The following is a 14371-nucleotide window of genomic DNA, read 5'->3' on the forward strand; positions in this document are numbered from 1 at the left end:
ATGAGCTTGAAGCTCAGATGAAAATGGGGAACTACGATATTGTTGGGATAACGGAGACATGGCTGCAAGGGGATCAGGCCTGGGAATTGAGTGTACTGGGAACTGTTGGTGAGGAATGAGATTCAGCAAGAGGTGACTTGGGAACAGGGGAAGTAGAGTCTGTGTGGATTGAGCTGAGGAACAGTAAGGGTAAAAAGACCCTAATGGGTGTTGTGTACAGGCCCCCAAACAGTAGCGTGGATATTGGGTACAAGTTGATTAGGGAGTTAACATTGGCATGTGCTAAAGGTAATGCAGTCATTATGGGAGATTTCAACATGCAGGTGGACTGGGAGAATCAGGTAGGTGCTGGACCCCAGGATAGGGAGTTTGTGGAGTGTCTAAGGGATGTATGTTTGGAACAGCTTGTGCTTGAGCCAACCAGGAACGAGGCTATTTTGGACTTGGTGATGTGTAATGAACAGGAATTGATAAGTGATCTTGAAGTAAAGGAGCCATTAGGAAATAGTGATCATAACATGATAAGTTTTTATCTACAATTTGAGAGGGATAGGGGCAGATCAGAGGTGTCAGTGTTGCAATTAAATAAAGGAGACTACGGAGCCATGAGGGATGAGCTGGCCAAAGTTAAATGGGCAGATGCCCTGGCAGGAAAGACAGTGGATCAGCAGTGGCAGATATTCTTGGGCATAATACAAAAGATGCAAATGCAGTTCATTCCAATGAGAAGGAAGGATTCAAAGAGGGGGAAGGGGCCACAGTGGTTGACAAAGGAAGTCAGAGATTGTATAGCATTAAAGAAAAAGAAGTATGACGGCTAAGATGAGTGGGAATACAGATGATTGGGAAAGTTTTAAGGAACAGCAGATCTTAACTAAAAAAGCAATACAGAGAGAAAAAATCAGGTATGAGCTCAGTCTAGCCAGGAATATAAAAGGGGATAGCAAAAGCTTTTTTAGCTATGTGAAGAGAAAGAAGATAGTTAAGAACAATGTTGGCCCCTTGAAGAATGAATTGGGAGAAATTGTTATGGGAAACAGGGAAATGGCAACAGAATTTAATGCATACTTTAGATCTGTCTTCACCAGGGAGGACACAAGCAATCTCCCAGATGTATGGATGGGCCAGGGTCATAAGATATCAGAGGAATTGAGACAGATTGACATTAGGAAAGAAACTGTGATGAGTAGACTGGTAGGACTGAAGGCTAATAAATCCCCGGGTCCAGATGGTCTGCATCCGAGGGTTCTAAAAGAGGTGGCTCAGGAAATTGCGGATGCATTGGTAATCATTTTCCAATGTTCCTTAGATTCAGGATCAGTTCCTGAAGATTGGAGAGTGGCTAATGTTGTCCCACTTTTCAAGAAGGGAGGGAAGGAGAAAACGGAGAACTATCGCCCTGTTAGCCTAACGCCAGTCGTGGGGAAGATGCTTGAGTCCATTATTAAGGACGAAATAGTGGCACATCTAGATGGCAGAAATAGGATTAGGCCGAGCCAGCATGGATTTACCAAGGGCAAATCATGCTTGACTAACCTGTTGGAGTTTTTTGAGGGTGTAACAAGGATGTTAGATGAGGGTAAGCCAGTAGATGTTGTGTACCTAGATTTTCAGAAGGCATTCGATAAGGTGCCACATAGGAGATTGGTGAGTAAAATCAGAGCTCATGGCATTGGGGGCAGGGTTTCAACATGGATAGAAAACTGGTTGGCAGATAGAAAGCAAAGGGTAGCAGTGAATGGGTGTTTCTCAGACTGGCTGGAGGTGACTAGTGGGGTACCACAGGGCTCTGTATTGGGACCACAGCTCTTTACGATTTATGTCAATGATTTAGATGAGGGCATTGAAAACTATATCAGCAAGTTTGCTGACGATACTAAACTGGGTGGCAGTGTGACATGCGAAGAGGACGTTAGGAGAATACAGGGAGACTTGGATAGGCTGAGTGAGTGGGCAGATACTTGGCAGATGTCATTCAATGTGAATAAATGTGAAGTTATCCACTTTGGAAGCTGGAACAAGAGGGCAGAGTATTGTCTGAACGGTGTTGAGTTAGGTAAGGGAGAAATGCAAAGAGACCTAGGAGTCCTAGTTCACCAGTCAATGAAGGTGAATGAGCAAGTGCAACAGGCAGTGAAGAGGGCAAATGGAATGTTGGCCTTTGTTACAAGGGGAATTGAATACAAGAGTAAGGATGTTCTTTTGCATTTGTACAGGGCCCTGGTGAGACCACACCTGGAATATTGTGTACAGTTTTGGTCTCCAGGTTTAAGGAAGGACATTCTGGCAATTGAGGAAGTGCAGCGTAGATTCACTAGGTTGATTCCTGGGATGGCAGGGCTGTCTTACGCAGAGAGATTGGAGAGATTGGGCTTGTACTCGCTGGAATTGAGGAGATTGAGAGGGGATCTGATTGAAACGTTTAAGATAATTAAAGGATTTGATAGGATTGAGGCAGGAAATATGTTCCAGATGTTGGGAGAGTCCAGTACCAGAGGGCATGGATTGAGAATAAGAGGTCAGTTATTTAAAACAGAGTTGAGGAAGAGCTTCTTCTCCCAGAGAGTTGTGGAGGTGTGGAATGCACTGCCTCGGAAGACGGTGGAGGCCAATTCTATGGATGCTTTCAAGAAGGAGCTGGATAGATATCTGATGGATAGGGGAATCAAGGGATATGGGGACAAGGCAGGAACTGGGTATTGATAGTGAATGATCAGCCATGATCTCAGAATGGCGGTGCAGACTCGAGGGGCCGAATGGTCTACTTCTGCACCTATTGTCTATTGTCTATAATCAGTTTTATAAAGTTGCAACATAACCTCCTAAATTTTTGAACTCAATGCTGTGACTAATAAAAGCAAGCATTCCATAAGCTTTCTTAACTGCCCTATCGACCTGTGTAGCCGGCTCTGAACTTGGATCCCAAGATCTCTCTGCTCAGCAACACTGTTAAGGATCTTGCCCTTACAGTGCACTGTCTCCTTGCATTTGCCCTACCGAGGTGCAAAACATCTCATATCTGGGTTAAGCTCCATCTGCCACTTCTCAGCACATATCTGCAACTGATCTATATTGTGTTGTATTCTTTGCCAGTCTTCTACACTCTCTACAACTCCACCAATTCTGGTTTCATCTGCAAATTTACTAACCCACCCATCTACATTTTCATCCAGGTCATTTATATACATTACAAACAGCACAGATCCCTGCTGAACTCCACTAACTACAGACCTCCAGCACGAATAAGTCCCTTCAACCACTACCTTCTGTCTTCTATGTGCAAGCCAGTTCTGGATCCAAATAGGCACTTCACCACAGACCCCAAGTATCTTAATCTTCTGGATTATCCATAAACGATTTTGTCAAACACCTTACTAAAATCCATGTCGACAACATCCACTCCCCTACCCTCATCACCTTGTCAAAAAACTCAAATCAAGTTGGTAAGGCATGACCTGCCATGCAAATACCATGCTGGCTCTCTCTATATCGGCCATGGTTTTCCAAATACTTATATATCCTATCCCTAAGAATTTTCTCCAGCAATTTCCCTACAACTTTCCCAAGCAACTTCCCTCCAGTCTACAGTTCCAGGATCTACCCTTGTTGCATTCTTAAATAGAGGTACAACATTAGCCACTCGCAAGTCCTCCAGGACCTTGCCTGTGACTAGAGATGACATAAAATACTGGTCAAGGGCCCAGCAATCTCATCTCTTGCCTCCTTCAATAACCTGGGGTAAATCCCGTCTGGCCCTGGGCACTTATCCACCTTAACATTCATTAGAAGGCCCAACACTTCCTCTTCCTTGACCTCTAAATGTCCTAATGTATTTATACCACTGATTTCCTGGTCCTCCATATCCTTTTCCTTGGGAAATACAGAAGCAAAGTACTCATTAAGTGCCTCACTCATATTCTCTGCATCCAAGCAAATGTTCCTTCCTTTATCCTTAAGTGATTCCAATCTCTCCCTAGTTATTCTCTTGCTCTTGATGTATGTATAAAATGCCTTGGGGTTCACCTTAATCTTACTTGCTGAGGACTTTACATGCCCCTCCTGGCTTTCCTAATTCCCTTCTTCAGTTCTCTTCTGGCTTCTTTATACTCCTCATGTCCTTTGTTTGATCCTAATTTCTGAAGCTTTACATACTGTTCCTTTTTCTTCCTAAATTCATCACTGCTCTGGACATGGAAGGTTCTCTTATTTCCCAACCCCCCCTTCTAACATACCTTTCCTGAAATCTGTAAGCACCCTCCACATATCTGATGCGGACTTGCCAGAGTAAAGGTGTTCCCGAATAACGCTTCTTAGTTACTGTCTTATGCTCTCGTAATTTAGAAACAGAAAACCTACAGCACAATACCGGCCCTTCGACCCACAAAGTTGTGGCGAATATGTCCCTATCTTAGAAATTGCTGGTCTTACCTATAGCCCTTTATTTTTCTAAGCTCCATGTACCTATCCAAAAGTCTCTTAAAAGAACCTATCGTATCCGCCTCCACCACCGTTGCTGGCAGCCCATTCCACACACTCACTACTCCCTCTCCCCTCCTCTCATCGAACCATCCACATATTGATTTAAGAAACATTCCTGGATACACTTAATAAATTCAACCCCATCTAAACCCCTTACACTAAGAAAGTCCCAGTTTATATTAGGGAAGTTGAAACCCCCCATGACAACAACCCTATTATTTTTACACATTTCCTTAATCTGATTACAAATCTGTTCCTCAATGTCTCGGTGGCTATTAGGGGTCTGTAGTACAATCCTTTCAGTGCGATTGCACCTTTCCTATTCCTGAGTTCTGCCCAAATGGACCCAGTGTCTGACCCCTCCATTACGTCTTCCCTGCGGCTGCCATATTGTCCCTGATTAGCAAATGCAAATCCACCATCTATTCCTGCACCTCTCTCAACCAAGTTTTAGCAATGGCCACAACATCATAGTTTCATGTACTGATCCATGCTCTAAGTTCATCACATTTACCCATAATACTCCTAGTATTAAAACATACACACTTCAAACTATCCAACAAATCATACCCATTATTTTGATGTTGCTTTTCAATATTTTTTGGTCTGATTCTTCACTTACTGACCTGGGGATCTGGGTCTCAGCCCCATGAAAAACTAGTTTAAACTCTCCTGAGTAGCATCAGCAAACCTTCCGGCCAGGATATTGGTTTCCCTCCAACCTGTCCCTCTTCTACAGGTCACCCCTTCCCAGAAAAGGTTCGACTGATCCAAGGACTTGAAAGGCTGTCCCCATACCATCTGTGCAGCCACTTATTCAATCATGCTATCACCCCATTCCTACCTGCACTATGGCACAGGGAGTAATCTGGAGATCTTACTCCTCAGCCTCTTTCCTAACTCTATATGCTCACTGCATAGGACATCTCCCCCTTTTCTGCCTATATGCACTAAATCTTCTGGCTGCTCCCCCTCCTTGAGAATATCCTGCATCTGTTCCGATACACCATGGACCCTAGCACCGGGAGGCAACACGCCATCCTGGTGTCTCTTTTGTGACCACAGAATCTCCTTTCTGTCCCCCAACTATTGAATCCCCTATAACTGCCTCACTACTTGACTTGACCCTTCCCTGTTGAGCCTAAGAACCAGTCACAGTACCACCAGCTTGGCTGCTGCTGTGATCTGATGGGTCACCCCCCCAACAGTATCCAAAGAGATATATTTGTTACTGAGGGGAATGGCCACAGGGGAACCCTACATTTACTTCTTAAATCCTTTACCTTTCCTGATGATCACTCATTTACTACGTGAAACCTGTACTCCGGGAGTGACCACCTCTTCAAATATCTTCAGCTCCCCGAATAATTCTGAGTACATCCAACTTCAGCTTCAACTCCTCGACCCAGTTGAAGTAGGGTGCACTTGCCGCAGATGCTGTCATCAGGAGAACCATCAGGTATCCAGAATTCCCATATCTGACAGGAGTATTCCATACTGACTACTATATACTAAAAAAGGCTTGGTTCTTCTAAACCGTGCCTTCATTGGCTCACGCCGAAGCTGCTAAGTCAAAGCCTTCCTACTCTATCACTGGCATACTCCAACAATGGCCGCTCCAATTGAGCATACACTCCTTTTATTTGCAGCTGAGTTTAAAGCTCTGACGCCAAGTGTTAATGCCTGCATAGCCCTAAAGACCGACCTTGCCTAAACCTGCTCCTTTTATCTATTCTTTCTCATGACTTCCGTAGAGCTCTGACACAGACGCTTGTACTCCTAGTGCCTATCAGAGTGTGAAATAACCACTTTTTTTTCTTTAAAGACAGTTATCATGGAGTGGTGGAAGCTCTCTCAGGAACCTACTCTTTACCTGGCCCTCACTATGATGGAGACTCTGTTTGGAAGATCTCACAGGTTTGATTTATGCATCATTTCCCACCATCTCCCCACTTATCCCATGACATATCTCTGTAATTTAATTATATCCTGCCTGTATTTTAGTTAAAGAGAAAACAATGTTTTCCATCAGGAAATTCTAATCTTGCTCTATGATTTATGTTGCTTTGATTTTTTTATAATGCTAGAAGGTGACAGTGTAGTAGAAAGTTTGCAATAGTTCAATAGTACATTTGCAAGCACTTATTATAATGGCTTAATAATTGGGTAAATAGTTCACGCTTGATATCCAGAACTTTTGATTTTTTTATGTTGGATGGTTTGATATTTCATGCATAAAATTAGTCATTAACAGTTCATTTTCCTTTTGTCTTTGAATATCTGAATATGACAATATAAATGGACCATACCTTCACTTCATGCATTTCAAGTGTCCTTGATGGTACATTCAAAGATGGGAACTGTTTTTCAGAGAACAGAATACAAATTTATGTTGAGAAAGTACAGCATGTTTATTTTGGCATCAATTTGAAGGAAGTCAGTGGGAGTTCATGGTATTCTGATAACGATTCTCTTCAGGATAATGGCATTCCTTCCACCAAGTGGCAGACTGCTAACAAACAGTGTTGTTGAAGGACTGAAAAACTACTTTAAAAGGCAGAAGTATGTGATAAACCACCTGGGCAATGGTAGGAAAAGAAGTCCATGTTGTACAATTACAGTGATTCTTTAACTTCCTCCTTTTAGGTAGATGATAAACACCAACATGCCTGTAGTTTGAGGAAACAGCACTGACCACAGTAAACATTGCAGAGAAAGCATTTCTTCTGTAAACAGACACTTCAGTGGGGGAGCAAATAGTGTAAATGTTTCAAGATGATAACCCATCATCAGTCAGGAAAATTTAGAAATAAAATGAGCTTTAAGTTGTAGAGGAAGAGGGAGGGGGTAAAGAGAACAAAAAGAAAGATCTGTGATGTAATGGAAACCAGGAGAAATGGAATAATGCATGCAACAATGGTGAAAGCGAACTGAATATCAAATAGGATGCCTGGGGCATCAATACAGGAGGCAGGAGCAAATAAAATTTTAAATTACTAGATGAGAAAGAAAAATGAACACATCAATCTGGGATTAAAGTTTTGAATGACAGATGGTCTGTAACTGTTTTGGTAGTGAGTCCAGAGAACTGTGATGTGGCTAGTCAGATGTGGTGCTGGAACCTGGGCTTCGGTTAAGCTATATTGCAAGAGTGCACAGGGCCAAAAACACTAAGGGCAACAAAAGTGAGAGGAAACTACTTTACAAAAGTTAGATGTGTGTAGAAGGCCTTGAGGGTTCCAAGATTGCAGCCTCAGAAGGATATCCTTTTAGAACAGAGGGTGGTGAACCTGTGGAACTCATTGCTGTTAAAGCTGAGCCACTGGGTATATTTAAAGTGGAGTTTGATAGGTTATTGATAGTGAGGGTGTCAATGGCTATGGGAATAAGGCAGGAGAATGGCATTGAGAAAAAATAAATCAGCCATTATTGAATGGCAGAGTAAGAGCAGAATTATGGTATTCAGGCAACGTCTTATGGTCCAAGAGTCACTTTCAACAGTACACACAGCCTGCCTTTCTGTCATAGTCACAGTATTTATGTGGCTAGTCTAGCTGAGCTTTTAAGTCAATGGTAAACTCTAAGATGCTGATAGTGAGGGAGTTGCAAAGGTAATGACAATCATTTCCAGACCTAACAATTGAACACTGTTGTGGGAGATTGTAATTACCTTGTGATTCTGTGGTATGAATGTCATCTGCACTTGTAAGCTCCTGCCTGAATATTGTCCAGCTCTTTCTGTCTGTAATTACTTCATACAGAATTGAACATTATCAGTGAACATCTGACTTCTGATCATCCAAGTATGGTTAATGGAGAAGCAATGGAAGATGGTCAGTCAGGCCTAGGAACTGACTGATCTGCTCCCACTGGATGTTTTACCTTTAAGGACCATTGTGCCTTTTACCAGGGCTGCTTGATACCAGAATCTTTTTTTGTTTGCTAGTACGTTGCCTCTGTTATTTAGCTCTTTGGCTCATGAAGAGAGGTCTGGAGCTAGACGGCTCTAGCAAAATCCTAACTGGCACCTGCAAAGTTTATTGGTGTGTGTTGATGGTGCTTTCCAACACTGTTGGTAACTGAGAAATGGCTGATCAGGACTGATTTAACTTGTTATGCTTTTCATGCTCAGAATGTCCTTAGACGATTTTCCACATTAACGACCAGTCAGGCTGATGCAAGTCTTACGACTGATTGTAGTGATACAGCTAGTTTCTTTAGAGGTACAGCATGGTATTAGGTCCTTCTGGCCCACAAGCCCAGACCACTCAGTCATACCCATGTGAACAATTAACCTATCAACCTGTGTTTTTGGAATGTGAGAGGAGACCGGATCACCCCCAGGAAACCCACCCAGTCACGGGGGAAAACATAGACATCCTGTAGGTGGTGGCAGGAATTGAAACCAGGTCTTGGTGCTGTCTATCTGCTGCCCTGATTCTAGAAAATTTATCATCACAGATAGGAAATAATCTGGTCCCACTGCCTTTGCCGTATCCAGTGCTCATTTCTTGATATCACATGATTGTAGGGCTATTAGGAGGAAGCCAAAATCAATAATCTAATTGGCACTTCTGGCTGAATGTTGTAAATACTAGGCCCTGCCCCACTGTAGAGCGAGATAGCTGTGGAACTTCATGATAAGTTGGTCTCCACCATTCATGATCAGGTGTGACAGGATTGATAGCTATATGACACAACCTCAGTTGTGGGATCATTTAACTTCATTATTCTAAGTTGTTTTTGTTGCTTAGCATCCAGATTGTGTTTTTGTCCTGCAGGCTGGGACCGTACACATAACTCATTGGACATGCATTAAAACGAACGAGTATAATATGCCAGATCATGAGTGTAGTGGTGATAGAGGGGTACGTTTCTTCAGCTTCCAGTGGTCTACAGAAACTCACGGATGCTCAGGTTTGAGCCTCCAGCTGTACTCCTTTCCATTCAGGATAATAATCCAACACAATACAAGGCAGGGAGCACTCATGAGTGATTACTACTGAAGGAATTAAAGTATATTTCATAATGGCAGAAATTAGGAATCCAAATGGGTTTAAGCATGTAGAAACATCAAAGACAAGTAGATACTCAGCCCCACAAAGTTGCCCTGTTATTGAATTAATTCACGGGGAAAGTTGCTGCTTAACTTTATTTGATTGTTACTGTTCTACAACCTTAGCTAATAAGTCTTGGAATCATAGCTGAAAGAAGATTATATCTAGGAGCTTAATGTCCAAGGATACCAATTGACAGGAGAGGCAGGAAAGGGAGTTGTGTGACTCTGTTAGTAAAAAATGGAATCAAATCATTAGAAAGAGGTGACATAGGATCGGAAGGTGTTGAATCATTGTGGGTAGAGCTAAAGAATTGCATGAGTTCGAACGCCAACTTCTTGAAAGTAAGAGTCGCTTTTACATTCATGGTGACAAATCTGGTAAATTTCTAGCCAATCAGCTGAGGCATTCCAAAGCCAAACAACATATTACAAAGATCCGGAAGGAGAACAGAGACTTTACATCGGATCACTTAGAAATTAATGACGCATTTAAAAATTTCTATTCTCGACTTTATTCCTCTGAATCTTTGAATGACAATACCTCTGTTGATCATTTTTTAAATAATCTGAATATTCCTTTGCTTTCATCTGATTTTAAAGCTAAACTTAATGTGCCTATATCATCAGAAGAAATATCTTTTGCAATTTCTGCATTGTCCTCAGGGAAATCTCCTGGACCTGATGGGTTCCCCATAGAATTTTATAAATCATTCTCTTCACTTCTTTCTCCTCAGTTATTCTCAGTATTATCTGACTTGTTTAATTACGGCAAATTGCCACCCTCTTTTAATGAGGCATCTATTATTCTTTTATTAAAAAAGGGTAAAGACCCAACAGAGTGTTCCTTGTATAGGCCGATTTCTTTGCTTAATATTGATGTTAAAGTCTTGGCTAAAGTTTTAGCTTATAGATTAGAAACTATTATTCCCTCTATTATTTCTGATGACCAAACTGGTTTTATTAAGAATTGCAAGAGTAAGACAACGCTGATGGGAGTTATATACAGACCCCTAAACAACAGTAAAAATGTGGTATACAAATTACAACAGGAGATAGAAAATGCGTGTCAAAAGAGAATTGTTACAATATTCATGGGGGAATTTCAAAATGCAGGTAGATTGGTAAAATCAGAAGGCCTAAGAGATGGCTTTTTAGAGCAGCTCATGATTGAACCCATGAAGGGATTAGCTATTCTGAATTGGATGTTTGCATGCAGTAAGTCTCAATAAAGACAGACTTGCAGTACCCCAAATAATACTCGTTCACACTATACATCCCAAAGAGGGAGTAGTATTCTAAAGGCAGGATGACAGACTGTGGCTGCCAAGAGAAGTCAAAGCCAACACAAAAGCCAAAGTGAGGGCATATAATAAAGCAAAATTTAGTGGGAAGTTAGAAAATTGGGAAGCTTTTAAAAACCAACAGAAAGCAACTAAAAAGTCATAAAGAATGAAAAGATGGAATATGAAGGTAATCTAGCAACAATATTAGAGAGGATACCAAAAGATTCCACGCATATATAAAGTGTAAAAGAGGCGAGATTAGATATCTGATTAGATATCAGTAAGTGATGCTGGGGAGGTAGTAATGAGGGAGAAGGAAATGGAGGTCAAACTGAATAAGTATTTTGTACCAGTTTTCACAGTGGAAGACATGAGCAGTATGCCAGAAGTCTGAGAATGTCACGGGGCAGAAGTGTGTAAAGTTGCTTTTATTAGGGAGAAGGTTTTTGGGAAACTGAAAAGTCTGAAGGTAGATAAGTCACTTGGACCAGATGGTATATGCCCAAGGGTTCTGAAATTGTGCAGGCATTAGTAATGATCTTTCAAGAACCAGTTGATTGTGGCATGGTGGAAAATTGCAAATGACCCTCCACACTTCAAGGAGGGAGAGAGGCAGAAGAAAGGAAATTATAGGCTAGCTGCACTGATCTCAGTGGTTGAGGAGATGTTGGAATCGACTTTTAAGGATATGGTTTTGGGGTACATGGAGGCACATAATAGGCTGTAGCCAGCATAGTTTCCTTAAGGGAAAATCTTGCCTGACAACTGTAGGAATTCTTCAAAGAAATAACAAGCAGGATAGACAGAGGAGAATTGATGAATCCTTTGGCCCTTGACAAGGTGTCACACGAGGCTGCTTAACAAGTCAAGAGCCCATGGTATTACAAGAAAGATACTAGCAAGGAGCCAAAGAGTGCAGATAAAGGGAGCCATTTCTGGTTCGCCTCTGGTGACTAGGGGGTTGTGTTGGGACGAATTCTTTTTACGTTATATATCAAATGACTTGGACGACAGAATTTGGAGCTTTGTGGCCAAGTTTGCAAATGATACGAAGACAGGTGGAGGGGCAGGTAGTTTTGAGGAAGTAGGGAGGTTACAGAAGGACTCGGACAGATTAGGACAATGACCAAAAAAGTGGCAGATGGAAGTGTATGGTCATGCCCCTTGGAAGAAATAAAAGCGTAGATTATTTTCTAAGTGGAGAGAAAATTAAAAAATCTGATGTGCAAAGGGACTTAGGAGTCCTTGTGCAGGATTTCCCAAAGGTTAATTTGCAGGTTGAGTCAATGGAGAGGAAGGCAAATGTTATGTTATTACAGTATTCATTTTGAGTGGATTAGAATATAAAAGAACATACTGTTATGGCTTATTACAGCACTGGCAAGGCTTCATTTGGAGTATCGTGAATGGTTTCAGGCCACTTATCTAAGAAAGAATGTACTGACATTGGAGGGGGTTGAAACAAGATTCATGAAAATGATTCCAGGCTTGTCATTTGAGGAGCATTTGATGGCTCTGGGCCTGTACTGACTGTAATTCCGAAGAATGATGGGTGACCTCATTGAAACCTATTGAATGTTGAAAGGCTTAGAGAGAGATGTGGAGAGACACAGTTAGTTCAGAGGGACATCCTCTCAGAATGGAGATGAGGAGGAATTTCTTTAGCCATAGAGTGGTAAATCTGTGGAATTCATTGCCACAAGAGGCTGTGGTGGTTGAGTATTTTTAAAGCAGAAGTTGATAGATTCTTAATTAGTCAGGGCATGAAGTTGGGGCTGAGAGGGAAATGGATCAGCCATGATAGAATGGTGGAGCAGACTTGATGGGCCAAGTGGCCTAATTTGCTCCTATATCTTATTTTCATATTTGAAAGTTATGGTTTTCTAAGCATTTTTATGGACAAAGAGCCTCATATGGAAAGCTGCAGATTTCAAGGACACTACTAAATCAGTCTCCATTTCATTACTGAATTTGTTCTAATACTATAATGTTGGTCTTTGGTTTTTATTGCCCATGAGAAATAATTGCTCTGTATGAAAACTATCAAATCCTTTCACCATTTGATATAGTTTGAACAAATAATTTTCAGTTGCTGCATATAACTTGTCATTAATGCCATGCTGTATCAATTTAGTTCTTAAAATCACTGGAGCTTTTTTGAAGGGTCAAATCATGCATTACAAAACAAACAGATGTATCTTTTATTGCAGTTTTCTGGAATAAAGGCTGATACTTTATTAGCATTCAACTTCTGGCCATTAATTTTGAATGAATGGAGCACTTAGAATTTCAAGTTCCTAGTGCCTCTCCATTTTAAAAGTACTCTAATTCATCTTCCTCGAGTCCAAAGTAAATCAGATTCATTTGCCATAGTTTTCCCACATTTAATTTACTTCCCTTTAAGAATTCCTCCACCTGCTCTTTGCTGTCTTACGAATATGGCACCTCAAAATTAAATGAATGAAATGGTACAAGTTGATTCTCCAAACCACAGTAGTGTCACATATCTGACAGGGGTATTAAGATTTATTCTCAACATCTCCAAGTTCCAGCTGGTTTCCAGAAATTGAAGGTACCTCAGATTCTGTTACAAGAGTACTAAAACAGGAATGGGGGATAGGTAATAATGAAGGTCAGTATAAATAGCTTCACTGCATAACCCAGTGGTGTATCACACAGATCCTACTTGACCAGGACCCTGAAAGACAAGGGAATCCATGAAATATGGGCACATGTTTGCGAGATATAGTCTTATCAGTCTAGTTTTGAATATACCTTCCAACATACATCTACAAATACCCAAACATTTGGCACTCAAGAATAAAGACATTTCTCATTTTATAGCAAGGGCCAATTCTTTATCCCTAAACTGCGCAGTCTTGACTTATAAATGTTCCAATCAGAATAAACAATCTCTTTAGATCCATGCTGCCATTTCTAAGAATTCTAAGTTGATCACCTTCTTCGTTCTAAATTTCATGCTGGGCCCCACATACTCAAGTTCTACTCATGTTACAAGACTGTAAATCAAGGAAACAGGAGAAATTAACAAAAGAAACAAAACTGGGAATTTGATGATGCAAATCAACAGGAAAGGGAAAGACATAAGAAAGGATAATAAATATATTTGTAAGTACATAAACAGCAGCAACATGAAAGCAGTCATGAAGGAATGTAAAATGACGAGCTATTCTGGAAATACTTAAGAATCTATAGAGATGAACAATGATAATTAACGATAGGACATCAGAAGACAGCAGAAGAATGGACAAATACATTTGCTGAATGGATCCATACAGGTATCTTTGAAAATAAATACATGCACATGGGTAGAAACATGAATATCATGCACAGTCATGGAATAAAGACCAAAAAAATTGGGTTTCACTGTAGAAGAGTCATTGCAAATTGTTAACCAGTGGTGCAAAAAGTTCCTGAGAACAGGATATACCAAAATATTTTCTTACAACACAGGAGGCTATTCTAGCCCAGCAAGTCTTTAGCAATTCATAGTCCCAACTTAAGTGCTTCAAACTACAGATCACTTTCA

Source organism: Hypanus sabinus, chromosome 20 (assembly GCF_030144855.1).
Source record: "Hypanus sabinus isolate sHypSab1 chromosome 20, sHypSab1.hap1, whole genome shotgun sequence".
Lineage (NCBI taxonomy): Eukaryota > Metazoa > Chordata > Chondrichthyes > Myliobatiformes > Dasyatidae > Hypanus > Hypanus sabinus.